Source organism: Paroedura picta, chromosome 7 (genome assembly GCF_049243985.1).
Source record: "Paroedura picta isolate Pp20150507F chromosome 7, Ppicta_v3.0, whole genome shotgun sequence".
NCBI classification, from domain to species: Eukaryota; Metazoa; Chordata; class Lepidosauria; order Squamata; family Gekkonidae; genus Paroedura; species Paroedura picta.
The window spans coordinates 12,555,670-12,583,229 of NC_135375.1; the positions used below are offsets into that span (position 1 = coordinate 12,555,670).

The window sequence follows — 27,560 nt, forward strand, 5'->3', positions numbered from 1 at the left end:
GTTTTAAAGCTGCCCCCGGACCCCAGCTTTATTAAGCCAGTTGGTGTTGACGGTTTTTCCGCAGCCCACCTTGTCTGCCTGCAGAAGAAGAGGTGGTTTTTATACCCTGCTTTTCATTGGCCGAAGGAGTCTCAAAACAGCTAACAATCACTTTCCCTTCCTCTACTTGCAACAGGAAGACACCCTGTGGGGTAGGTGGGGGTGAGAGAGCTCAGAGAGAATGGCTCTATGAATAGCTCTAAGAGAACTGTGACTAGCCCAAGGTCACCCAGCAGGCTGCAGGTGGAGGAGCAGGGAGTCAAAGCTGGCTCGCCAGATTAGAAGCTACTGCTCTTAACTATGACACCACACTGACAGACTTCTCTTTGTGGTGCTTCCTCTTGGGACTGCGCATTTGGTAACTGTCATAACACCGGCCTTTTTCTGTGGGAGGCCCAGTCCTTCGAAATGGTTTAGCAGAGCAAAGATGTGGATGGGGTGGTTATGTCCAATTTGGGAAACTGGGAGGAGGGGTCCTAAGCTCTCCCTGTCCACACACCACAAAGACGACACAGGAAAACATCAGAACATGTTTCTCCACCCAACCCAGGGATATCCCAGAGGCAAAGCAACAGTTTAATCCAAAAAGGCCAACCTTAAAACTGTTTTATCGCCAGGTCAACGTGCACACTTCCAGTTGGTCCTGCAGGGGCCTAGGATGCAAAGATTCATCTGCAGGTCAGCACAGGGGCCCATTCATAATTAGTCTAATAGCCTGTATGTGTACCTAGGCCACAGGTTCCCAACCTTTCTGAGTCCATGGACACCTCTGGAATGCCAACACAACTTGGTGGGGGAAAGGGCAGGACAAAAATGTACCAACCAAATAAATAGTCCTAGAATCATATAATTTGGTGGGGCCATCCAGGCCATCTAGTCCAACTCCTGGTTCAATGCAGGATCAGCCTCAAGCATCCAGGAAAAGGATCTGTCCAGCCGCTGCTTGAAGACTGCCAGTGAGGGGGAGCTCAACACCTCCATAGGCAGCCCCTTCCACTGCTGAACTCCTCGGAAATCCCCCCCCCCCCGATATCTAGCTGGTACCATTACTGCAGTTCCTTATCTCTGCTGCCAACAGGAATTCTGCATCGTCCAAAGTTTTAGCCACCGAGGTGTACCTGAGACCCAGTTCTCTCTGGGCTCGACTACCCTGAGTGATTGAATCTTGTTTATTTCAGTTGATTGATTCATGTTTGCTCCCTCGGATTTCAGTGATGTATTTATCTATTAATCTAACCTTGCAAAACAGTATACACTCAGAGAGGACTCCTGCATCTATCATTCTGTATCTCCATCCATCATCTTTGTTGTCCACCTCATGTATTAGGGGAAAGCGTCCTGGAGCGTGCCAAAAAAATAAAATAACCCTGCGCGATAAATCAGTTGGTCTTCAGAATGCCGAAAAAACTAGGCAGTATAGTTTTCTAAGCATTATGCCCTTTGTTGGATGGTCCAGGTTAGCCCGACCTTGGAAACTAAGCAGGGTCACTCTGAGTAGCTTTATTATCAATTATATATAAGTGGGAATGGAATCTCAGCTGAAGGAGAAACCAGCCTAAAGAACCGAGACAGCAACGATACTAAACTGGCACTCAGGAGAGCAACGGTGTGAGTTTCATTTCAGCAGGGCCTGTTTCCACGCGAATACGCTTAGGATTATGGTCACTGGAGGTTTTTGTTTTTTTAGATGCATGCCACTATTCAGCATGGGCATGCGATTTAATTGACTGTTAAAGCTGTTTCCATCCCAACAGCAATGGACACAGAGGCAAGAGCACGCTATGTCTATCTTAGCTCTCCTCTAAGAGCTGGACAAAATGGGCCCCACTCTCCTGAGAGCTACCACCCCCACAAAATGGCTGCCATCAAATCTAACCCGGATGCCCTGAAGCGCCTTTCAACAGGGAATATATAGTCCTCCCTTGAGGGAGAATGTGCAATGCTTTTAACCAAAGCCAAAGAAGAACACTTTCCTAGCTAGACGATAGTAATATTTATCACTTTGACTCGAAAACAGAGCCTAAGAAGTGAGCCAATATGTCTTTTTCTTCCTTTTCTTGATTTGGCATCCATTAGGAAATGCTGCCTCAATATTGGTGAGAACTAAGAAGCAGAAGAAGAAGAGTTGGTTCTTATATGCTGCTTTTCTCTACCCAAAGGAGTCTCAAAGCGGCTTACAGTCGCCTTCCCTTTCCTCTCCCCACAACAGACAGACACCCTGTGAGGTGGGTGAGGCGGAGAGAGCCTTGATATTACTGAAGAAGAAGAAGAGTTGGTTCTTATATGCTGCTTTTCTCAACTCGAAGGAGTCTCAAAGCAGCTTACAGTCTCCTTCCCTTTCCTCTCCCCACAACAGACACCCTGTGAGGTGGGTGAGGCTGAGAGAGCCCTGATATCACTGCTCGGTCAGAACAGTTTTATCAGTGCCGTGGCGAGCCCAAGGTCACCCAGCTGGTTGCATGTGGGGAGTGCGGAATCAAACCCAACATGCCAGATTAGAAGTCCGCACTCCTAACCACTACACCAAACTAGCTTTCTAAGATGCTCGCTGTGAACAAACTGCTTCACCTTGAACTTCCTCATCTGACTGTTCCACTGATTTGACTATTTGGGTTGCCAACCTGAAGGTGGCACCTGGAGAACTCCCACAATTCGAACTGATCTCCAAATGGCCAATATCAAGTCCCTTGGAGAAAATGGCAGCTTTGGAGGGTGGACTCTATGGCCCTGTACCCTGCTGAGGACCCTCCCACCAAAACCCCACATTCCATAGGCTATCCTCCCCCCCCCCAAATCTCCAGGTATTTTCCAAACCAGAGTTGGCAGTACTATATGATAAAATTCTTCTATCATCAGATTGGCCTAGCATCCAAACCACTGGGAGCAATTCTTGACCGATGTACATTTTTTGTTAGATTTGTTCTAATCATTGGGTCGTGGTGGGGACACAAGATCAGATTGATGGCAGAGTTCTGATTTTTTAAATATAAAGATTAAAATGCATCCTGTGCTCTAAAGACGAAGAACAGAAATTTAGGGAAATAAATCCATGTACTAAGCATGGAGACTAGACTAGACCTACCTGTGACCTCGAGGATATGGTTGGGACCCCCCAGGATATAGCTGTGGACACATCCACCTGGCACCCCTCCCCTCCCCACCCCCTCCAGGCCCATCATTGGCCATTTTGGGAGGAGGGGGCAGGTCAACATGAATATATATGTTCATATCACACAATCCGAAGAAGTCATGGCTTACAATCATATCACACAATAAATGTTTAACAATTTTTATATATATATTAAAAATGAACTCTCACTCATTTGGGAAACCCCACCTGGGCCATCAAGTAACCTCAGGGTTACACAAAGCCCTGGTTTAATTAGCCTGCCTGATGGTTTTGGGAAACAACAGGATAACAACGGGAAAGCCATTTCTATTAACTCTCTCTGAATAAAAGGGTTACCCAGAACTCTTCCAGCAGACTTTGCTTCAAAATGTCATTGCATATATTTACTCGTCAGATTTATTCCTTTGGTCTATCTTAGTCTATTTTAGTAATCCCAATTTCCCCTCAAGATTCTCAGGGCAATGTGTTATCATTCTCTCCTCCTTTGTATTCCAGAGTTGCCAACTCCTGGTTGGGAAAGTTCTGGAAATCTGGAGGTGGAGCCTTGGAAAGGTAGAGTTCGGGGAGAGAGCTCAACAGGGAAAGTTGTGCCATGCAGCCCCACCCACCCCCCAACCTAAAGCTGCCACTTTCTCCAGGGGGGTGGGTCTCTTGGAGTCTGGAAAAATCAGCCATAATTCTGGGAGAACTCCAGTGCCTGCCTGGAGGCTGGCAAGCAAACTGTGTCTTCAGAATGACACTGTGAGACTGGTGAGGCCAAGCACTAGACTAAAAGTGAGGAGGGGCTTGGAGGCGCGATAATGTTTAGTGCCACACCATTCAGCTGGCGTAACGCTATTTTTACCTATGTGCGGAAATGCCCCCAGCCTCCCTGTGTCCAGGCTAGCCCCATATTGTCACAAATAGAAAACTAAGCAGGATTGGGCCCCCAGGAAGAAGGAGGCATAGGAAAACACAGTGTCAATGTACCAGCAGAATACCCCCCCAAAACCCCCCCCCCCCACAGAAATAGAGAAGAATGAACTTAACAAGAATATTTGGATTTTGGAGCACCTTAAATTGCCTGGCCTGAATGGTCTAGGCTAGGGGTAGTCAACCTGTGGTCCTCCAGATGTTCATGGACTACAATTCCCATGAACCCCTGCCAGCGTTTTCTGGCAGGGGCTCATGGGAATTGTAGTCCATGAACATCTGGAGGACCACAGGTTGACTACCCTGCTGCCCCGATCTTTAAAGCTAAGCAGGGTTGGTCCTTGTTAGGATTTAGATGGGAGACCACTGAGGAAGACCATCTCTGAACGCCTCTTGCCTCGAAAACCCTACAAGTTTACAATAAATTGGCTGCCAATAGATGACACTTCCCACCATCCCCTCCCGGTTCCATCGCTGTAACCACCATGCCACACTCTCTCCCAGCAAAACCTGGCACGAGGAAGGAAGGGGGAGGGACTGCAGTGAAAACACCCTGACTAATGTGCTGGAATCTGCAAATGGCACAGCTAAGAAAAATAAACCCGAGCTGCGATCCCCTCCCTCTATTCATCCTCTAGAGCCGCTTGGGCGAAAGAAAACAAACTGTGCAGCTATCGGACCGACCAAACCTGTACTGTTACGTAGCTGAATGGGAACAGGGCAAGCCCAGCACGGCTGGACAATTACACACCTGTGCAATTACAGTAAACTCAGAAGGGACCCCGCCATGCGCTACTTACCCTTATCCCGGCACTCATCTTAGTGTTTAGAAAGGGGAAGGCTTTTCGCCAGCACTGCCGCTCGGAGAGCAAAATGCAGCTCCGTCCAGGCACCTCAAGCGAGCCCCAGCGCAAAACTATTTCAAACAGGAGTCAACTTGCCTGTACAAAATTCGGCATGCGCGGCTATTGTTCAGCACGGTCTTGGGATGGGATCCGGCCGTTTTCAGTCCCATTAGCGATTTGTTGCGCCGGCCGACGGCAGACAGCGCTGCCGACAAGGAAGAGTGGAACCGAGTCTAGCTGGTCTACGTTTCCGAAACCTGAGACTGCCAACCTCCAGAGCGGGGCAAAGGTCTTGGGAGATCGGTTTTGATCCCAGGAGGATGGAAATCAGCTCCCCTTGAATGAACGGCTGCGCTGCAGGGTAGACTCTATGACACGATACCCAGCTGAAATCCTTCCCTTTCCCAAGCTCCACTCCCCAATTCTCCAGATATTTCCTAAATAGGAGTTGGCAACCCAACCCTTTCATGGTTGCTAACGTTGGATTAGGAGAGCCAGTTTGGTGTCGTGGTTAGGAGTGCGGACTTCTAATCTGGAGACCCGGGTTTGATTCCGCACTCCTCCACATGCAGCCAGCAGGGTGACCTTGGGCTCACCACAGCACTGATAAAGCTGTTCTAACTGATAAAGCTGTTCTAACTGTGCATGGAGGGAGACAGATGTTTACTAGCAGCAGGTCCTTCTAAAACGCAGTTCTACAAGGGATTTCCACTTAGCAGGTGGAGTTCCACAGCCCATACAGAGGTCCCAGCCCATGGGCTGCTGTACTAGTGGGCTGTCAAGACCGTTCCTCATGGGATAGGCCACGCCTAGGAGCCATCTGGGGCACTGAACTTTGAAGTGTACACACAAGTGTCAGATTATTGTTATCAGGCCGAGTCCACCTTTTCCAAATCAACCAGAACATACCAGGGATGGTCATCATCTCGTCCCGCCCGGACCTTTTGCTTCGTTTCTAGGTTTCCAAATAAGTGAGTCTGTGGTTATTGTGGGCTCTGCAAAAGACAGAGGACGGCTGAGGGAGAGCAAGCTAATTATACCCCCACACCCACTTTGAAATTTGGGAGGGGATGTTTCCCCTGTATAATTACACCCACGGGAAGCTTGGTATTAAAAGGCAAAGCGTCTTCGTCCTATTGGGTTGCAGCCTGGGTCAACTTGACCGGTCTACTTCTGCTGGTAACTTCCGTCGCTCTTATAATTCCATGTAAACAATGGCTCCAACTGATGGCAAACGCACATAGGGACACGTGAAGCGGCTTTATACTAAATCAGTCCACTAGACGTCAAAATCAAGATTGTCTACTCAGAATGGTGTCTCAGGTAGAAGTCTTTCACCCACACCTTATCACCTGATCCTAACTGGAGATGCTATGGATTGATCTTCTTCATGCCATGCAGATGCTCCACCACTGAGCCACATCCCAGGAGCTTAATATTGTCCTCCAATGCCAATCATGTAGAGTGTAGGCAAAGGGATTACAATGTTTGGAAACATAAGGATTAGGCTGATTGAACCATCCATCAGAAGTCCTTCTAGGGTTGTCAAATACAATCCAGGTTGGAAGCAGGAGTCTTTCTTGGAACCATTTACTTTGGAGTACCGAACATTCTTGTCCAAAGAGGTCAACACCCGCCATCCATACGTGGCTGGAAAAGAATTCAAGTGGTCTCCCAATCTATCCAGGCAGCTAAATGAGTTAAACCAAATGCAGGACTAACCTTGGCTGAGATCTTACCAAGGTGATAAACCTGGATTTGAGTTCAGGTGGGTAGCCATGTTGGTCTGAAGCAACAAACAAAGGCTAGTTGAAGCACAGACAAAGCTAAGAAATATTCGATGTGACGGCTTAATGTGTTCTTTTATTCAAAAAATGTATTTTTGTGATTTTCAGAACTCAAATGTAGATCACGTAGTAACTTTTGCAATATTTATCAATGATACATAGAAAGCCAAAGCTAAAAGGGGGTCTGGATAAATTCAATATCAATTTCAGTATCCCGTTTTCAATTGTATTTTCCTATCACATAATCATCACAAATTAGAAATCAAAACTTGTCTAATTGTCCTAATATATAAATAATTTTATACAAAGAAAATACCACCTACTGTTCCAATGACATTTCAGTGTGTCTATCCTTCAATAATTTTTATAAAATAAAATACCAAGATAATATTATGGTAAGCTCATTAATAATCCTAAAGTGAACTTCAAAATTTTCAGGAGTATAGACTGTATCTCACCATATCTGTTCCACTATATATTTCTGGTAAGCCTTGGAGGAAAAGCGTGTCTCATGGCTTAAGTGCCAGCACAACAACCACTCAGGGCGACTGTCCTGTCCCTGAGTGCCTCCTCCTACAACCGGCTTGCCTGTCTGTCCAGTGGCCAGTCAATCGCCTTCTGTCCCCCATCCCTGATCCCCCCCTCCCCCTTCCACTTCCCTCCGAGGCTCGGAGGCTGCAGATCCCTGCTACATGAGAGCTGCCCCTGCTGATGAGTTTCATAACAGCTGCCTGCAGCCTTTCCAGGTCCTGGTGGGAGGGGGATGCCACTCACAGAGTTCTTCCGCTCCACCCCCCTAATCTAGCGCCTGTTGTATTCCTGAATGCAACGGGCTTGGCCCCTAGTACAGCATATAAATTGTCCTGTAGGCTCACAATCTTCAGGAGGATTTTCTCACTGCTCAAAGGTGAAATTCCCATCTCCCCACCATACATTTTGACATTTAACAGCAAGACCAAAAGACAGGTGCAACCATGTTCGATACCTTAAAGGGACCGCATCATAGAAAACATGACAGGTCCCAAGCTGTATTTAAACCACTGGGTTCCAAAGTATTCACGGAGAAAATATAAAAACGTTCACGTTGTAATAAATGTTTATTCCCTTGACAATCTGGAGCCTGATTCATTACTTCAATCCCGAAGAAACGCAGATCCTCCGGGACACTTGACTTCTCAAAGTGGTTTTGCGGTGGGATGTCCCGTACTCCCAGCTTTAAATGGGATATGTGTTCAAGGATTTGGATCTTTAGGGGACTTGGTGTCATTCCCATATAAACAAGTTGACAAGGGCACAGAATTTGATGTAGCAGAACAAGGTTAGAGTCCAGCAACACCATTATGACCAACCCAGTTTAATTCAAGATATAAGCTTTTGTGTGCTTGCACACTTCTTCAGATTCATTGAAATGGAAGTTACTAGTCCATAGATGGAGGCAGAGGTAGCACACTGCCTTTTAAAGCTGTATGACAGATGGAAGGACCAAAGTGGACTAACAAGTTTATATGGCCACCATTCGTTTGGGTTTAATTCTGGGGGGAAACATAGTGAAGAAACTAAATATATTAAAATAGGAGATAAACTTTGCTGGCTCAAGGTACCACTGGATTAAAACGTTGTTCTTCTGTATTTGGGTTGTAATCCAGGTTGCAAATGGGAGCTTTCCTGACTTGAGTGCTCTTTTATTTTAAAAAAATCAATGAAATGGCTGGATTGGTGTCTAGATGCCCTTCCTGTGACATCACCTTGATGCACATTTCCCTGTGGCTGCCGCATTAGCCAATGGCATGAACTGTAAGCTAGCCGTAAAAATGTTCAGCCTGATGACATTCCATCACATGTCTCCATTATGACATTTTGATCGAGAAGAGGAAATTCCACAAGAGGTTGCCATTTTGGGTCATCTAGTCCACTCCCTGCAGATTGCCGGAGATGTTCTTCATCATGTCATGAGATGGGCTACATGTCACAACTATTGCTGAAGGGATGATGCCAAAGGTGGCATCATGGTTCCATCTAAACATCCGGAAGAAGTTCCTGACAGTTAGAGCGGTTCCTCAGTAGAACAAGCTTCCTCGGGAGGTGGTGGGTTCTCCATCTTTGGAAATCTTTAAACAGAGGCTGGATAGCCATCTGACGGAGAGGCTGATTCTGTAAAGGTTCAAGGGGGTGTCAAGGGGACAGTGGATGAGCGATAGGGTTGTGAGTGTCCTGCATAGTGCAGGGGTTGGACTAGATGACCCAGGAGGTGCCTTCCAACTCTATGATTCTATGATTCTATTCTATGAGTATTCCCCTTTCCTACTGCAATATAATGAAATGCTTATGGCCACATGATGTACCTCCCACTGTGCTGTGAGCGTCCCTCAAACTGATTTCTCATATTGGTCACTGCTGGTGGGGCAAGGTCACAAGCTTTCCCTCACTACGGAGGTAGTTGCTTTCCCTGGCATCCCCACGGTGATAATGAGAAACTGTAGTCTACCTCTGAAATACCTCTAACAATGGAAAGTCAACCACACACCTAGAATAGCCCCCTTCAATCTTGCAAGCACTCTTCAAGTTATAATTTTTTTAAATGTTCAGCCTCAGTTGTGGTCATAGCTCAAACCCAGCTGTTTCTTTTCTTGTAAACAACCAAAATGAAGAAAACGAGAAAAGCAGCGTATAAGAACCAACTCTTCTTCTTCTTCTTCTTCTTCTTCTTCTTCTTCTTCTTCTTCTTCTTCTTCTTCTTCTTCTTCTTCTTCTTCTTCTTCTTCTTCTTCTTCTTCTTCTTCTTCTTCTTCTATTTCCTGCAGACCTGAGTATTGACCTGGTTTTTGCTTTCCCTTATTGGCATTGACCATCTTGGTTTCCTTTCTTGGTTGGGTCACTGAGCAGCTAGCTATCTGTTCTGCACCTACTCTTCTGCCCTCCAAAACTAGAAAAGAAGGATGCCTCAAAATGGTGCCAAAAGAAGCAATACCACACCCAACGCCCAACTTGCCTTCTTGCCCTATGACAGTTATGAGTGCTCCTCTGTTTTAACTCCCCAAGGCCTCCTTTCAGCAAGAAACACAGTTCCCTCAACGCTTAGTATTCGATGCTGTAAATTCGTTGTTTGACATTAACGAGACCCACAATGAGGTGTTTTGGTATGCATAAGGTTTTATGGCAACCTTCATGATCAGCAACCCCCGTGATCGGTGGTTTTGTGGTTTTAGCCGAAACTGCTGACGCCTGCCAATGCACAAATGGAGCGGGCAAATGATTAGGTGCTACAATCAGTATTTAACCACAACGTGAAAAATAGGAACAGGCTTCCTCGGGAGGTGGTGGGTTCTCCATCTTTGGAGATTTTTAAAGAGAGGCTAGCCATTTGATGGAGAGGCTGATTCTGTGAAGGCTCAAGGGGGTGGCAGGTGACAGTGGATGAGCGATAGGGTTGTGAGTGTCCTGCATTGTGCAGGGGTTGGACTAGATCAGAGGTAATCAACCTGTGGTCCTCCAGATGTTCATGGACTACAATTCCCATGAGCCCCTGCCAGCAAACGCTGGCAGGGGCTCATGGGAATTGTAGTCCATGGACATCTGGAGGACCACAGGTTGACTACCCCTGGACTAGATGATCCAGGAGGTCCCTTCCAACTCTATGATTCTATGATTCTAGGAAGAAGCGCTTTGTGGCTCAGTTCATGATCCTGTGTTAAGCAGGGGGTTGGACTAGATGGCCTGTATGGGTCCTTCCAACTCTATGATTCTATGATTCTATGAACAGCTGCTGTTGTCCTCAACCAGTTCCACCAAAAGCATTAGGGGAGATGGCTATTAGGGGGCTACTGAGGGAATCAGGAGATCTTTTACAGAAAGAATAATGCTTTTCCTTGCTCCTCAGCATTTGAGCCATGAATCTCTCTTCCAATGTCCATGATTCATCGTCTCCCACTGCAATGATTTAACAACGATATTTAGCGTTCTTGTTGAGCTTTCCATGTGTTTCACACCCTACCGTGTTGTTATCCTCTTAAACAGTCGGGACCGGTTTTAAGCTGTGTTGATGGTTTTATTGCAGCCATAATGTTTTGAGATGGATTTACTGTGGGCTAGAATAGGGTTTGGGATATCGTAGTCTCGATCTGCTTCAGCTACCCGAAAGCCTTTAGGCTGAGGGGCCGGATGCAAATAAATAATATTAATAACCAGTCCTGTAAGACAGGCTGGTATTATTATCCTCCCATTACAACAGGGAGGTTTTGCAGATGAGCAATGTGCTTAAGGCCACCTAAGGGAACCCACCTAGATCTAAACAAAGAACGCTCCATCTGTCCAGTTTCTTTGATCTTGCACTACACCTGCTCTGGATATTTTCGAATACGCGAATTACCCACCCACCTACCAGTACTAATGATAAAACTTGAACTTCTGCCTAACCGTTCTACTGTTAAAAAACCAGCTTTCTTGCTTAGGAGTTATTCATTCTGTCAAAGTGTAACACTAAGTTTAGAAATCTTGACACGTGTTCTGAGTGCCTTGCTATGCAGTCCTTTTTTACAAGCATATCAACCTTTCTGGGGTGCCAGGCATTCAAGTTTTGAAATAAGCCTTGGCCCATTGGCCTGCATTGCAAATACATTCAATTCCTCCATCTTATCCCTAGAGACCTTCACATCTTCCTATGTTCCCCTCCCACCAAGGTCTCTCTAATCCCAAAGTCAAAAGTTAGACAGCATACTTTTCCGAGTACAGATACATATTTTACATTTATATTACTCAGCTAAGTAGCAGGTACTTCCTTAGAAGAAGAGTTGGTTCTTATATGCCGCTTTTCTCTACCCGAAGGAGTCTCAAAGTGGCTTACATTCACCTTTTCTTTCCTCTCCCCACAACAGGCACCCTGTGAGGTGGGTGAGGCTGAGAGAGCCCTGATATCACTGCTCAGTCAGAACAGTTTTATCAGTGCCGTGGCGAGCCCAAGGCCACCCAGCTGGCTGCATGTGGGGGAGCGCAGAATCGAACCCGGTTCACCAGATTATAAATCCACACTCCTAACCACTACATCAAACTGGCTCTCACACAGTGAGAGCTCTTACACCAGTGGTAGTCAAGCTGCAGCCCTCCAGATGTCCATGGACTACAATTCCCATGAGCCCCTGCCATTGGTGGCACTACATTACAATTAATATGGCTAATTAGCTCACCCACTGTCCTTTTGTGACGCAAACCAATTTTCGTAAAATAGAAACAGCCCAGTATTGACATTGAAAATTCGCCTAAAGCAAAATTTGAGTCAAATCTAGAAATCCTCCCTAGGCAAAAGGTACAACGAATTCTGAGCCAAACAGAAAGTGTTTCGACAAGACCAGCACAAATTTTCCTCCCGTCTTTCATTTGTCAGACAACTCTGCTGAAAGAGAGCTTCGAAGCACAGCTAGAGATTCTTTCCCAGGCAAAACACTCGGGGAAATTTATACAAAGCTTTGCTAAGGCTCACAGAATTTTCCCATGGAGTTTTACGCCCATGGAAATAGCCCCGTACATGCTATTCCAAGAACCTTGGATACAAGAGTGTTGATAATAGAATCATAGAGTTGGAAGGGACCTCCTGGGTCATCTAGTCCAACCCCCTGAACTATGCAGGAAATATCCTAAATCAGGGGTAGTCAACCTGTGGTCCTCCAGATGTCCATGGACTACAATTCCCAGGAGCCCCTGCCAGCAAATGCTGGCAGGGGCTCCTGGGAATTATAGTCCATGGACATCTGGAGGACCACAGGTTGACTACCCCTGTCCTAAATGGCAAAACAGCATCCTAGCCAACATTTACAAAACGTTTTCTTCTCAAATATGGCAAGAGACAGGACTCATACAACATTCAGGGTCCCGCCCTTTGGCATGATAGAAAGCAATCCATCAACTAACTATTCATGGATCGTTGAAATAATTGGTATTCCATTCAATAAAACTTCCACGGCACTGATTAGATTGTGGGCTGCTTTGACTTAAACGAGAAAGTGAACAAACACAATATCCCTGGGACTGTCGTACCGGAAGATCGATATCAGTTTTTGTTAAGAAGGCAGCGAGCAAGAAAATTATCCACTTGAGGCCTCACACAATATCTCGGCTACTGGGAGAACAGACATGACGCCGAGTACATAGGTACAGTGGCTGTACCGCGCCATCAGGTGAAAGAGACACCACTGGACACACGCAAAGTTGCATAACCCGGAAAAACCAAACTGACAAGCAATCAAGAGGAGGCTGTGAGACTGCCACCCTAAGCAGCTCAACTCAGAATCCTACCCAAGTCAACTCAATGAGGCTTGCTCCCAGGAAAATCCAGAACCTTACCCTTTCTTATCAACTGATTTGCAGAAAGAAAGCAACCCCAAAAAAACTGCACGAAACCATTTGCAGAATCTTCAGACCTTAGCTTCACACCTGCAGTACCCACAATAACTTTGCGATAAGACGGAATAGTTTCTCGCCCGGCATGTATAACAACAGACTTCTTCCCAGAGAGCCTCAGAAAGGATTGCTTCCAGCACTAGTAAAACTACGGCACTGAGTTACGGCAGCATTATATTCCAGGTAAGACTTGTGCTCGCAGCCATTAGTTTGTAAAACTGCAGCAAGCGAAAAGACTTAATAGGGCCCTCCGATCCACCCCCACAGAAAAGAAGATTGAAAGAAAACGGGAAAACAAAGATCTTTTCAAGCACGGTTGACATAGATGAAAACCCAAGCGGCCAAAATCCCACTAAATGACACTCACTGAAGACACTTCGGTGTCATCTTTCCCTAGCCAGAATAATAATTCGGGGGGGGGGGTGTTGGGGGAAGGGGGAGGATTATAAAAAAAACAAAATGCTTTCAGCCACGACGTCTGTGTTTGGGAAGGATTCAAGAAGCATATCGAAAAAGAAGCAGATTAAAAAAAAATAAACCAAGCAGATCACGGCTTCTCTTCTGAATAGCAATGATTGAGATCTGTTGACAGTGACAGACCGTCCGAGAAAACCCAGAACCAAAACAATGCTACAAGCATGCTACAGAGTGGAAATACATCTTAAAAAAAAAATTAACCAAATTAGCCTCTGAGCCGAGAAGTCAGGATGCTCCCTTGTGAGTCCATAAACTTGGGAAACGGTGCAACGAAAAGGACAGAAATAAAGAAAAATCTACTTCCTATTCAGGAAAAGAGCAAATCTGGGAAGAGTAAACCTACCTTCCCTAACTCTTCCTCTCCCCCCCTGCACTTCTGGGAGAGCCCCCGATGGATCGTAAAACGCACTGCTCCTTTTTAAGAAGACGTCTGCAAAAAAGCCATCCTCTCCGAGTCCCGAGCGTCGGCAGCAGAATGTAGAAGGCTGTCCCTCATTTGAAAGAGGAAAGTTAAGCCCTTCTAGGAGCGGTGGAGGATTCTCCTCCCACTGCTCCCTGCAAACCAAAAGAATTTGGCAAGGAGCCCTGCCGGTCCACCTGTACCAGAGGGCCTGGCGGTATGCGGAGGCAGCCAGAGCCTGTTTTGATGCTCCGCTCTCCCACAAACTAAATGCGCTCTTTGGAAAGACTTTCTTTTCTTCTTCTTAAAAAAGAGACAGGGAACAGACAGGGAAGCAGGCTCGTACAGACTTCTGTCGGCAAAACCAGGAGTCCTTTTCTCCCTGTTCAAGAGAACCGGCTCCAGATCAGTTAACAAAGATTAGTTGTGCAGATGTAAAGAGATCCCGGTGGTGCTGTGTGGCTTTGTAAGTTTTGAACACATTAGTGGGCGGGGAGGATCCTTGGGGAGGAAAATGATGAGACTGTACAAGACCCCTGTCACTTGGGGTGTGGTTCTCATTTTTGTGGATTAGAAAGCATTGGAAATAACCCAACATGGCAGCCAACGTATCCAAATGGGATTTCTCTGCAAGACTGGGATGACATGCCTATTGGGTGGGCACAGTTTCGAAGTTCTCGTCCCTGCTGTTTCAACTTGAAAATTCTTGTTTCGACTATGCCCGGGAGTCTGCGTTTTCATGCCTTTTCCTGGATTGGGTCCTAACAGCTTGGTGTAGTGGTTAAGAGCGAGGGCGTCTACTCTGGAAAGCCAGGTTTGATTCCACACCCTCCCACCTGCAGCCGGCTGGATGACCTTGGGCCAGTCACAGTCCTGTTAGCTGTTCTCACAGACCAGCCCTGTCAGAGCTCTCTCAACCCCACCTACCATGCAGGGTGTCTGTTGTGGGGAGAGGAAAGGAAGGCGATTGTAAGCCGCTTTGAGACTCTTTCAAGTAGTGGAAAATCTATCTATAGTAGGGGTGGCCACACTGTGGCTCTCCAGATGTCCATGGACTACAATTCCCATGAACCTCAGCCAGCACGTACTCATGGGAATTGTAGTCCATGGACATCTGGAGGGCCACCGTTTGGCCACCCCTGGTCTATAGTGGTAAAATGGGTTGTCAATGTTCCCAACTTCCAAGTAGGGCCTTGAGATCTCCCAGAATTACAATCAATCCCTTTCTGGACAAAATGGCTGCATTGTAGGGAAAACATTATGACATTATACCCTGACGAGGTCCCTTCTCTTCCCAAACCCACCCTTCCCAAGCTCCACCTCCAAAGCTTCAGGATTTTCCGAACCTGAATCTAGTGGCCCAGTTGTACTTAAAGACTACAGAGGACTGTTCTCTTATATATGAAGGGCCCAAGTGTGATGATGGGAATTGCAGAGCTCACTTTTGGTCACCTCTCATGGAGTTTTTGACGCCAAAGATGAACAGGGATGGCTTTCCTTTTCCTGCCTCTGCATAGTGACCCTGGATAGCCTTGGTGGTCTCCCATCCAAGTACTACTGAGATCCAACTCTGTTTAGCTTCTGAGATCTGAAAAGGGCCCATTCCTCATACATAGGATAATGCACTTTCAATGTGCTTTGGCAGCTGGATTTTCCTGTGCGGAGCAGGAAAATCTACTTCTAAAGTGCATTGAAAGTGCATTATCTATTGTGTGCAGAATAGGTCAAGATCTGGCTAGCCTGGGCCATCCAGGCCAGGGGTGCCTCAAATACCTAATGTAAGATCAGGTCAGTGGCCCATCCAGTCCAACATTCTCTGCCATACAGTGGCCTAAAACAAGGTGCCATCAGGAGGTCTACCAGCAGAGCCAGGGCTCCAGAAGTCCTCCTACTGTTGCCCCCTAAGCACCAAAAAGACAGAGAATCTCTTCCCAAGACAGAGTGCTCCATCTATACATGGTGGGTAATAACCACGTCTGGACTTCTACTCTTAAGAACAAACTAGAAGCCATGTTGGATCAGGCCAAAGGTCCATCCATTCCAACACTGTGTCACACAAGGTCCCACTAGCAGTGGCCAGAATTCCAGAAGCACTCTCACTGTTGCTCCCAAGCACTATTTCCTGAAATTAAAAGGCTGGCACTACAGGAATTTGGCTGAGCTAGAACCTCTCTCCCTGATATTCTAAGTTCTTAATTTTTTTACTTCTGGGAAATACTTAATACAGGGGAGTGGTCAAAATCGTATTTCAGGCTAGCACAAACACACACATATTTCAACAGTTGAAATGATGCAACACTGCATAAATCCAAGCTATACCACCTCTGGCTTCTGTCATTTTGTTCTGCTATATACAGAGACCAAGTTTTGTTTTCACCCTTGAGATCTCAGGATACGGAGCGTGCCATTTCAGACAGAAAGGGGAATTCACATCTTTGAATGCTCCTCCTGTCACTTAAAAAGCACCTGGGTTCACAAACCTGGCATGTGCGTGAGAGATTTTTACCAAAACACCCTCCCTGATATCGTTCTTCTTTGAAAGCATGCAGCAAATTTATCCTGAGCAAGTAAGGGGCATTTTAATCTATGGCTCCCACCTGACCTATGAAGAAGAAGAAGGAGAAGAAGGAGAGGAGTTGGTTCTTATAAGCTGCTTTTCTCTACCCAAAGGAGTCTCAAAGCAGCTTACATTTGCCTTCCCTTTCCTCTCCCCGCAACAGACACCCTGTGAGGTGGGTGAGGCTGAGAGAGCCCTGATATCACTGAAGAAGAAGAAGAGTTGGTTCTTATATGCCGCTTTTCTCTACCCGAAGGAGTCTCAAAGTGGCTTCCAATCGCCTTCCCTTTCCTCTCCCCACAAAAGACACTCTGTGAGGGAGGGGAGGCTGAGAAAGCCCTGAGATTACTGCTTTATCAGTGCCATGGCGAGCCCAAAGTCACCCAGCTGGCTGCATGTGAGGGATCGTGGAATCAAACTCAGCTCACCAGATTAGAAGTCCCCACTCCTAACCACTACCCCAAGCTGGCCCTCTGGGGGGACATACGAGATGGTATAGTCCTGAATTCTCTCGAGCATGCTGTACAGAACCATGTACGTTTATGGTACTAAACAACAACATGGACACTTAAACCATGGCGGCCGGCAATATGTGCGTCTTCACAAGACCCTAAGAAAGCAAAACCAATTTGATCTGAATATTAATTGAAATTGTCTTCATTTACATTTGTTGATAATTTGATTTATGCTGCTCCTCTCCAGATGGTCTTGGGGCGGCCCACATCAATAAATAAAAAACCCATACAGAAATTAAAAGTTTAAAATACATTAAAACCGATTCATACTTCTGGCTCCAACGCCCCTATTACCCTGGTGATTAAGATGTCCACAGGTGTGGCCAGGCACTGAGCGGATGACAGTGGGGGTCCACCTTGTGGAGCCCCATTAGACAGTACTAGTAGTCCTTAGAGCCTCTTGTGGTGCAGAGTGTTAAGGCAGCCGTCTGAAAGCTTTGCCCATGAGGCTGGGAGTTCAATCCCAGCAGCCGGCTCAAGGTTGACTCAGCCTTCCATCCTTCCGAGGTCGGTAAAATGAGTACCCAGCTTGCTGGGGGGTAAACGGTAATGACTGGGGAAGGCACTGGCAAACCACCCCGTATTGAGTCTGCCATGAAAACGCTAGAGGGCGTCACCCCAAGGGTCAGACATGACTCGGTGCTTGCACAGGGGATACCTTTACCTTTATCTTTAACAATCTTCCATGACAGAGCACAGATTCAAACCTGGGTCTCCCCAGATCCTGAGCCGATACTCTAACCCAGCCTTTTTCAACCTTTTGACCATGGAGGATCCCCTGAAATAATTTTTCAGACCTCGAGGAGTCCCAGAAGTGATGTCAGCTGACCACGCCCCCTGAAATGACCTCACAACCTGCACCCTTAGTCCTCCTTGTGCACCCTCCGCCCACCTTTACTACTACTATGGTGGCTCTTCCTCATATAGGCTAGAAAAAAGAGTAAGGGCTGAGAAGACAGCTTGGACCCCCCCCCCCAAATACAATGCCACTTCAGAGCTCCCACGGACCCCCTTCAAAGCTCCCCAGGGGTCCACGGACCCTTGGATGAGAATCCTAGTTCTAACCCGTGTCCTGCATCGGCTCCCAGTGTGAACATATACCCAATGCAGTCGCCGTTCTAAACCTAGTTCGGGATGGACAATCTGGCCCTTTGTCCCCCACACCGGATGAACGAGGGACTTGCTGCAATGACAGGAAATACAGAGCTATCTAAGCACATTTCCCCCATTATTTTAATTATTAAAGCCGCTGTTGAAATAAGAGACCATTAGTGGCCATGCCCCCTCATTATCCGATATGGAAGTATGAACGTTCAGAATGAGAACTGTGACACATAAAGGAGCAACGCTATGCGTTTTTATTTATATATATTTAAAAAAAAACAGTTTATGCTTATTAGTTCCATTTTTTAAAAACCTATTTCCCTTCGCTCCTTCCTGCCTCTCACTGCCCCCTTTGTCCTCAAACGAGAAGGAAAACGCAAGGCCAATGAAAACTTGTCTGGTCATACAATTCTGCTTCAAAAACCAACGTCGTGGTTAAAGCCTCATTCCACATGGAATGGAATTAAGTGGTAGAGTCCTAAGGTTTGTAGACTGTACCGTTCTAGATGGCAGAATGCCATTTTATTTACTCCCCACAAGAACTCCCTGCAAACAGGAAAGGGCTTTAGCAAGGAGAAAGTTTCGAGCTCAGCCTGTTCCCTGCTATCCTAATTGTTGAACTTTCAGGAAGTTCTTATGGTGGGAGAACATTCTTCAACGTCAACTACCGTGTGCACTGGTACAGTCTCATCTGCCAGCTCAGGACTCTGCCGCCTCAGTCTGCCAAATGTGTAGGCTTACCAATCCCTAGATTGGTGACGGCATCATTGTGAGAATTCCAGGGGGGGAAAACCCAGGAGTGACAATGGGTAGATCTAGGAATTGCCAGCAACTCTATGGTTTTACCACAAAGTTTCCCATGATTCCTAGAGCTACAATGGTTTTACCACAAAGTTTCCCATGATTCCTAGAGCTACCTTATAATCACTCCTGGCTTTTCCCAAAAAATGAAACAGAGATACAGCCAATGTCCCGTGTCTCCCCATGTCCCCACCCCCAATCCTCTTGCCGGTTCCCAGGCTTGGTCTGGCAACCCTATTAACAAGTTAGCCTTGCCTTGTCGACCAGGAAGCACCCTGTTCGAATCAAGCCTTCGCTATGAACTGACCAGACAGCCTGAAGCAGACCACTGTTTCTCAGCCATGGACTCTCCCTCTACACCACATTGGGGAAACTATTGATTTACACCGCCCTAACACGGCTGGGCTGAGAGGGGCAGACTTATAAATCTAATTATTAAAAATATTTAAAAAACCCTTTTTATCTAGGTTGCTGTATTTCTTGATTGTATGGCATCTGTGACGTAGCCAGAAAATCTGAGGATTGCCTGGCAGTCAGGCAAGGGACGTTTGGAGGTAGTTTGCTATAGCCTGTCTCTGTGTCATGATGCACTACCGCCCAAATCCCTGGAGGTCTCCCATCCAAATACTAGCCAAGCTCAGTGCTGCTTAGTTTCTGAGATCTGGCGGGATCACCTTGCCTGGGGCTAAAGGGATGGATCTACAACATGAAGCCGTCTAAATGCTCAACAAAAAGATCCATATATGATTAGCAATTAGATTATAAAAATAACATCAATAAATCCAATTCAGTTTTAACATTCTACTTGCAAAGGACCAAATTCCTGAAACATGAGCCCATTCAATGTTGTATGCATAACCATCTTAAGATTACTATAATCATAAGACTGTGAGCGTGTACGTCCCTTTGTAGGATACCACCACAGAGCTCCTACTCCCCAAAGCTCTCTAAGGCAGCGGTAGTCCAACTGCGGCCCTCCAGATGTCCATGGACTACAATTCCCAGAAGCCCCTGCCAGCATTTGCTGGCAGGGGCTCCTGGGAATTGTAGTCCATGGACATCTGGAGGGCCGCAGTTGGACTACCCCTGCTCTAAGGTGTTAGGGGACTCAAACCCGGCTCTCCAATAGGCAGACCAATAGGACTACCCTCTTCACGTCTATCCAGACTCAACTGGATGAAAAAGCAAAATTGGGCTTGAAAAGAATAACCCCACAAGAGTAGCTTTGGTTCCAGTCAGAGGAACTGGATGCGTAGAACGATTTGTTCCTCTGGGAACCCTCGCTTTCCTAACATCCTCCTCCCCCACCCCGAACCCCACACCCAATCTGCTATCAGCAACCTCTCTGACTGCTGGATTTCTAAGGAGTGTCTGAGTGTATTTATCTGCACGGCCGGTGCAAACCTCATGCCCGGCCCCAGATAAGATGTGAACAGCGCTTGGGCAGTGTCCAGTGAATACCAACGGGCTCAGCCTTGGAACGGTGAAAGAAATCTGCCACCCACGGGTGTGCCTGGCACCCCACCCCACAAGGGACACGCCCGAGCTTAATTGCTTCCCCAGCCTCCTTCCCTTCTAGCTTCCCAGAGGAGAGGACACGCAATAATGGGTTTAAACTACAACAATATAGGCTAGATATCAGGGGAGGGGGGGAAATTCACAGTCAGAGTAGTTCAGCAGCGGAATAGGCTGCCTAAGGAGGTGGTGAGCTCCCCCTTACTGGCAGTCTTCAAGCAAAGGTTGGATGCACACTTTTCTTTGATGCTTTAGGATGCTTTGGGCTGATCCTGAGTTGAGCAGGGGGTTGGACTGGATGGCCTGTGTGGCCCCTTCCAACTCTATGATTCTATGATTCCCAGATTTCAGACAGCTGCAGAGAGGTGGGGAAGGCAGTATCATGCACTGATTTGCATCTGCTCCGTTCATATATAAAGTGGGAGAGAGAGGTTTGGAGGTCTAGATTTCAAGAGATGTCTAAAGGAGATCTGGAGATACTTGGGGACAGCACAGCCCTTCCCAGGCCTCCCCTCACCCTTTCCCTTCAGGGCAGCCCCCTCCCCTCCCCTCCCCTGCTGTCCTCACTTGAGACTGGGAGAAAATTGCCTGCAGTTGCTGGGTGTGGTGAGGGAAGGGGTGGGGTTCAGCTCTCCTTGCCAACCTGATAAAAAAAATAGACCTCGTCACCTTGTCACCCCCCTCCCCCCATTTATACATGAACAGGGCTGTTATTTAAAGAACCAAACCTGGGTCACCACATCCAAAAGGTGGACTAGAGTAGGGGTAGTCAACCTGTGGTCCTCCAGATGTTCATGGACTACAATTCCCATAAGCCCCTGCCAGCATTTGCAACAAAGGGCAACAAAGAAGGCGAGGGGTTTGGAGACCGAGATGTATGAGGAAAGGTTGGGGGAGCTTGGTTTGTTTAGCCTGGAGAGGAGATGACCGAGAGGGAATCTGATAACCATCTTCAAGTATTTAAAAGTGTGGAGGATGGAGCAGAGTTGTTCTCTCTTGCCCCAGAGGGACAGACCAGATCCAATGGGATGAAATTAATGCAAAAGAAATTCCGTCTAAACATCAGGAAGAAGTTCCTGATAGTTAGAGCGGTTCCTCAGTGAAACAGGCTTCCTCGGGAGATGGTGGGTTCTCCATCTTTGGAGATTTTTAAACAGAGGCTGGATAACCATCTGACGGAGAGGCTGATTCTGTGAAGGCTTAAGGGGGTGGCGGGTGACAGTGGATGAGCGATAGGGTGGTGAGTGTCCTGCATAGTGCAGGGGGTTGGATTAGATGACCCAGGAGGTCCCTTCCAACTCTATGATCCTATGATTCTATCACTTACTGCCTGGCCCTACAAAACAAAGAGTCCAGTGGCACCTTTAAGGCCAACAAAGATTTATTCAAGGTGTGTACTTTTGAGTGCAAGCACTCTTCCTATGGCCCTTTTAACCTGGAGATGCCGAGGATTGAACCAGGGACCTTTTGCATGCTAAGCAGATGCTGTACCACTAAGCTATGGCCTTTGAGTTGATACCTGGCTGTGGCTACCATGAAAAGAAAGGTGCAGGAAGGAAGCTTGCTTTTGGGTTTGGAAATACGAATTTCCGGATTACACAACAGAACAGGCTGGCTGGAGAAAAAGGTTTGTGAAAGATATTCTGCATTCTCTGGAGAGAACAGGGGTAACCCAGCCTGAAGGGCACTGAAGACCGTGGAAAGATTCCCATTAATTTCCCTGTGCTGAAAGCGAGCCATTTGTAAATCTCTCAGCAATAAAAATGACCTCCTTCCTTCCTCCTGTCCGTCCGTCCATCCTTCCTTCCTTCCCTTGTTTTAGCTACAGGCATATATTTAATTCTGCGACTCCCGCACTAAAATATCCAGCTGACCTGATTTTTATCCCCAGCCCCATATCATGTCTTAAAAGTGCTCCTAGGCTGAGAACATACTGACCGAGTTTCAGTAGGAAATGGAACTGTTTATGGCCCGACTGCAAATCCGTAGAAGGGACTAACACACACACACACACACACACACACACAAATTCATGTGGAAAATGTGCTATAGTCGGAGAAGGGACTGGCTCTTCTAAACACCCAAATTGCATTTCGATTGCGAAGCAGTCTGACCCTCTTTGGAGCAAACTTCTGCACTGACCCCGGGTGAAAAACGGAAAGCTGCTCAGATTGATTTTTTTTTTTTGCCGTTGGCGTCTGAACTTCCCTCTGGCCGACAGAACAGGGGGAGAGGGCAGAACCGTTCAGCTTACCATACATGTCCTTCAAAAAGGATGAGGACAGAATAGAGCAGCGGCAGAAGAGTGAGATGAGGCTGATCAGGGGCTTGGGGACCAAGCCCTGCTGGGAAAGGCCAAGGAGAATGTTCAGGCTAGAGAAGAGGAGGCTGAGGTGGGAACAAAATTGCTCCCTTTGTGCATTTGAAAAGCTGTCGCTTAGAGCAGGGGTAGTCAACCTGTGGTCCTCCAGATGTCCATGGACTACAATTCCCATGAGCCCCTGCCAGCATTTGCTGGCAGGGGCTCATGGGAATTGTAGTCCATGGACGTCTGGAGGACCACAGGTTGACTACCCCTGTCTTAGAGGAGGGTGTGGAGCAGTTCCTGGTGGTAGCAGAGGGTAGGACTCGCCATAATGTGTTTAAATTATGGGTGGAAAGGGACCGGCAGAATTATAGAATTAAAAAAAAGAGTAGTCCAGCAGTGGAAAGGGATGCTTAGGGAGAGGGTGAGCTCATCTTCGCTGGCGATTTTCAAGTAGCGGCTAGAGAAATTCTTGACAGGGATGTTTTCGGATGTTTTTTATACTCTGCTTTTTACTGCTTACATTCGCCTTCCCTTCCTGTCCCTACAACAAACACCCTTTTGAGGTAGGTGGGGATGAGAGAGCTCTGACAGAATTGCTCTGGGAGAACATCGCTACCAGGACTGCGACTCACCCAAGGTCACCCAGCTGGCTGTGTGTAGAGGAGCGGGGAATCGAACCCAGCATGCCAGATTAGAAGTAGCCGCTCTTAAATGCTACACCAGGCTTTCTCAACCAGGGTTTTGTGAAATCCCAGGGGTTTCTTGACAGCCTTGGAAAGGTTTCCTGAATGGGTGGGAGTGAATTAATTTAAAATATATATATATATTTAAATTTGTTAAGCTTTTACCAGGTGATAGGACCATATATAGTCATGTCAACCTGTCATCCCCAAATGGCCAATGATGGGCCTGGAGGGGTGGGAAGGGGAGGGGCCCCGGGTGGGCGTGTCCACAGCTCTGCTTCCCCACCATAGTCTCCATGATCGCGTCACTTCTGGGGTTTCTTGAACCCTGAATAATATTTTAGGGCAGGGGCTCCTGGGAATTGTAGTCCATGAACATCTGGAGGACCACAGGTTGACTACCCCTGTTTTAGGGAGTTCTCAATGGTAAAAAGGTTGAGAAAGGCTATGCTATACCAAGCTGGCTCTCTCATGGAGTAGGGGGGGTTGAACTTGATGGCCTGCATGACCCCTTCCAACTCTACCCTTTTACGACAGGTTGGGTGAGGAAGGAAACAGCATCAAATCCTTACCCCATCTCACTGGGTTACATCCGGTGATGTGTGAACAGAAAGAAAAATGTCCTCGCACAAACACACAACAGCTACAGCAACACAGGCCCTTTAATGTAATTTCCATTTAATTTTGTTATCAAATTGCATCCGAAGGAATAGCTGGAGCCATGGCCTGCACACGCAGAAAAGACAGCGGGGATCTAAATGCTTTCCTTGAGCGCAGGGGTAGTCAAACTGCGGCCCTCCAGATGTCCATGGACTACAATTCCCAGGAGCCCCTGCCAGCGAATGCTGGCAGGGGCTTCTGGGAATTGCAGTCCATGGACATCTGGAGGGCCGCAGTTTGACTACCCCTGCTTTAGCGCAAGCGGACAGCAAGCAGCAACTTGGGCATTTCTGCTCGTGCAAGTGCAGCGGCATGCACAGAAAACCTCTGAGTAGGGCTGCCAGCTCTGGGCTGGGAACCACCTGGCCCTTTGGAGTGTGGAGTCTGGGGGAGGCAGGTTTTAGGGATACAAACCGCCTCAGTGTGGTATAATGCCACTTTCACCCTGCAAACCTGCCATTTTCTCTTGGGCATCTTTTCCCAACATTTTCACCATTGAGAACCCCCTGAAACATTCTTCAGGCTCCGAGAAACCCCGGAAGTGGAGCAATCGTGCAGAATATGGTTGGAAAGCAGAGCTGTGGACACGCCCACCTGGGGCTCCTCCCATTCCAGGGCTGTCAAGAAACCCCAGGGTAACACAAAACCCTGCTCCAGGGGAACTAATCTTGGTTGTCCGAAGATCAACTGCAACAGTGTGAGAGTTCCATTTGCCAGCTGGAGGTTGGCAACTCTGCCTCTAAGGGTCTAATTCAGAGTTAGACCCTTTGCCCTGAGTGCCAAACCCTGCCCTCCCCCCCAACAGAGACCTGTGAAAAGGTCTGATGTGCTAGTAGACAAAGCAGGGTGGAACAGGGAACAAGCGTTGTTCTTGGCCAGCCACAGCGCATTTATTGAACATTTATTTGTTTAATTACATTATTCATAGTTCTCTCTTCCTGCTGGGTTGCTGTAAGTTTTCTGTGACTTGGCAGTGCATTCCTTCACCAGCAGCCGGCTGCCTCTTGATTTAAAGGCACAGGTGGTCCTTGGCCTTTTTGTTAAAGATATATAAGAATTCAAAACATCTTCTATGGAGCCGAAGATGCAGGGTGCTTGTGGCCTCCCATTCAAACACCCAAAGTGCTGGGATCATGCATTCCTAAGCCACATTGATGGGGCTAATACAGCCTTTCTCAACTTTTTTCCCATTGAGAAACCCCTGAAACATTCTTCAGTCTTCGAGAAACCCCAGAAGTGGCACGATCGTGCAGAATATGGTGGGGAAGCAGAGCTGTGTACATGCTCACCTGGGGCTCCTTCCCATCCCTGGCCATTTGGGGAGAGGGGAAATGGGCCAACATGACCATATAGGCTAGATATCAGGGGGGGAAATTCATAGTCAGAGTAGTTCAGAAGGGGAATAGGCTGCCTGAGGAGGTGGTGAGCTCCCCCTCACTGGCAGTCTTCAAGCAAAGGTTGGATACACACTTTTCTTGGATGCTTTAGGATGATCCTGCGTTGAGCAGGGGGTTGGATTAGATGGTCTGTATGGCCCCTTCCAACTCTATGATTCTGTGATTCTGTGATTCTATGATCATATCACCCAATAAATGTTTAACATACACACACAGATAAAAATCATTTCCCACCCATTCAGAAAACCCTACCAGAGCCATCATGAAACCCTGGTTAATAAAGCATAGGCTAATATTTATAACAGCAAAAATGAACTGCATGGTATGCATGCACACCATATGTCCTGATGCCACAGCATTCCCAGGTTGCACAACGCCAGAGAATTAACTTCTAGTGACCCCAAAGAGGGCATTTAAATCATAAAGAAGAACAACTCTAGCATCGCATACTAGCAGGAGATTTAGAGGCAAGGACGTGATGGGAAGTGGCATCACAAGTGTGATGATGTCACTTCCTGGGAAAACCTAGGACATCTAGGTAAACCGTAGGAATCAATGAAACCTTGAAGCAATTGTGAAACAGAAGCTTGGGGCAGGGAACACCCCCCACCCCTCAAAAAAGGCGCTTGGTAGCTCTGCTCTTAGTAGGAGAGAACATATCACAAAAACAACAAAAGGACCCCCTACCTCTATCCCCACTCCTGGAGCATCTGGGGGGGGGGGGGGAAAGCAGCTTGCAAAACTTTTCCCTTACATTCCCCACAACATATACCCTGTGAAGTAGATGGGGCTGAGAGAGCTCTAACAGAATGGTGGCATTGAAATTGAACTAGTAAATAATAATAAATAAATGACTGTGACTAGCTCAAGACCACCCAGATGGCTGCATGTGGAGGAATGGGGAATCAAGCCCAGTTCCCTAATTTAGAGGCAGGCAGTCTTTAACAACTATTATTATTATTATTATTATTATTATTATTATTATTATTATTATTATTATTATTATTATTATTATTATTATTATTATTATATTTATACCCCGCCTCCCCCCAAGGCTTGAGGCGGCTATACCACAACTATACCACAAAGGTTTCGGTATCTGCCTATTCAGAGGACTCCTTACGTGTACCAAAACATACTAAAATACCAACAACACAAACACTCCTTAGGTACACTGCGATTACAAACACACAAAAGCCTGAGGCTCACACAGGGTGTGAATTTTGAGAACTACAATGCATGCACTTCCCCAAAAAGGCAAATGCCTCCCCCCACAAACACACTCATCGACATTTTGGGTCAGGAGGGTAGCAAGGGGGAGAAAGCCGAAGCTCCTTCTCCCACTCCCCTGTAGCACTCATGAAATTAGTTCCTTACAGCTTTCACCTCACTGCAAGGAGTGTCCCTCAGGGAGTGAGTCAGCTCAGGAGAATGTTGAACCTGTTCATTTTTTAAAAATCATGTCTGTATTCAACCTCAGACTACCGAGAGGAGCTGAGACTCAATTCAAGGAGAAAGCCTGGGAAAGAGGGAAAGAGGGGGAAGCTGACCCACTCTAGGCCCCCAAAGAAGACAATTTGCCTCAGGGACGAGGCAGGAGTCCTTAAGCAGAGAGCGGTATCAACGGACGCATCACATCACAAGATGTCATCATCCCACGGCACTGATAGAGCTGTTCTGACCGAGCAGTGATATCAGGGCTCTCTCAGCCTCACCCGCCTCACAGGGTGTCTGTTGTGGGGAGAGGAAAGGGAAGGTGAATGGAAGCCGCTTTGAGACTCCTTCGGGTAGAGAAAAGCGGCATATAAGAACCAACTCTTCTTCTTCTTCAGTAATACCAGAGCTCTCTCATCCCCACCTCCCTCACAAGGTGTCTGTTGTGGGGAGAGGAAAGGGAAGGCGAATGTAAGCCGCTTTGAGACTCCTTCGGGTAGAGAAAACCAGCATATAAAATCCAACTCTTCTTCTTCAGTCATATCAGGGCTCTCTCAGCCTCCCCTCCCTCACAGGGTAGCTGTTGTGGGGAGAGGAAAGGGAAGG

General features: G+C 47.1%; 1 protein-coding gene across 4 annotated transcripts in view; it reads right to left on the minus strand.

Moving 5' to 3' along the window:
- The window catches only part of ZBTB7C (zinc finger and BTB domain containing 7C), a 235,840-nt gene that overhangs the window by 65,370 nt on the left and 142,910 nt on the right, over positions 1 to 27,560 (minus strand). Inside the window, exon 1 of one of the 4 annotated variants that reach the window (XM_077346748.1) lies at positions 13,924 to 14,058. The exons of 2 other annotated variants lie outside the window; for them this stretch is intronic. The gene's annotated coding sequence lies outside the window, so the exon portion shown is untranslated. Of the gene's footprint in view, positions 1 to 4,881; positions 5,172 to 13,923; positions 14,059 to 27,560 lie in introns of those variants that run through there. One more of the 4 variants, XM_077346751.1, reaches the window with a different exon arrangement.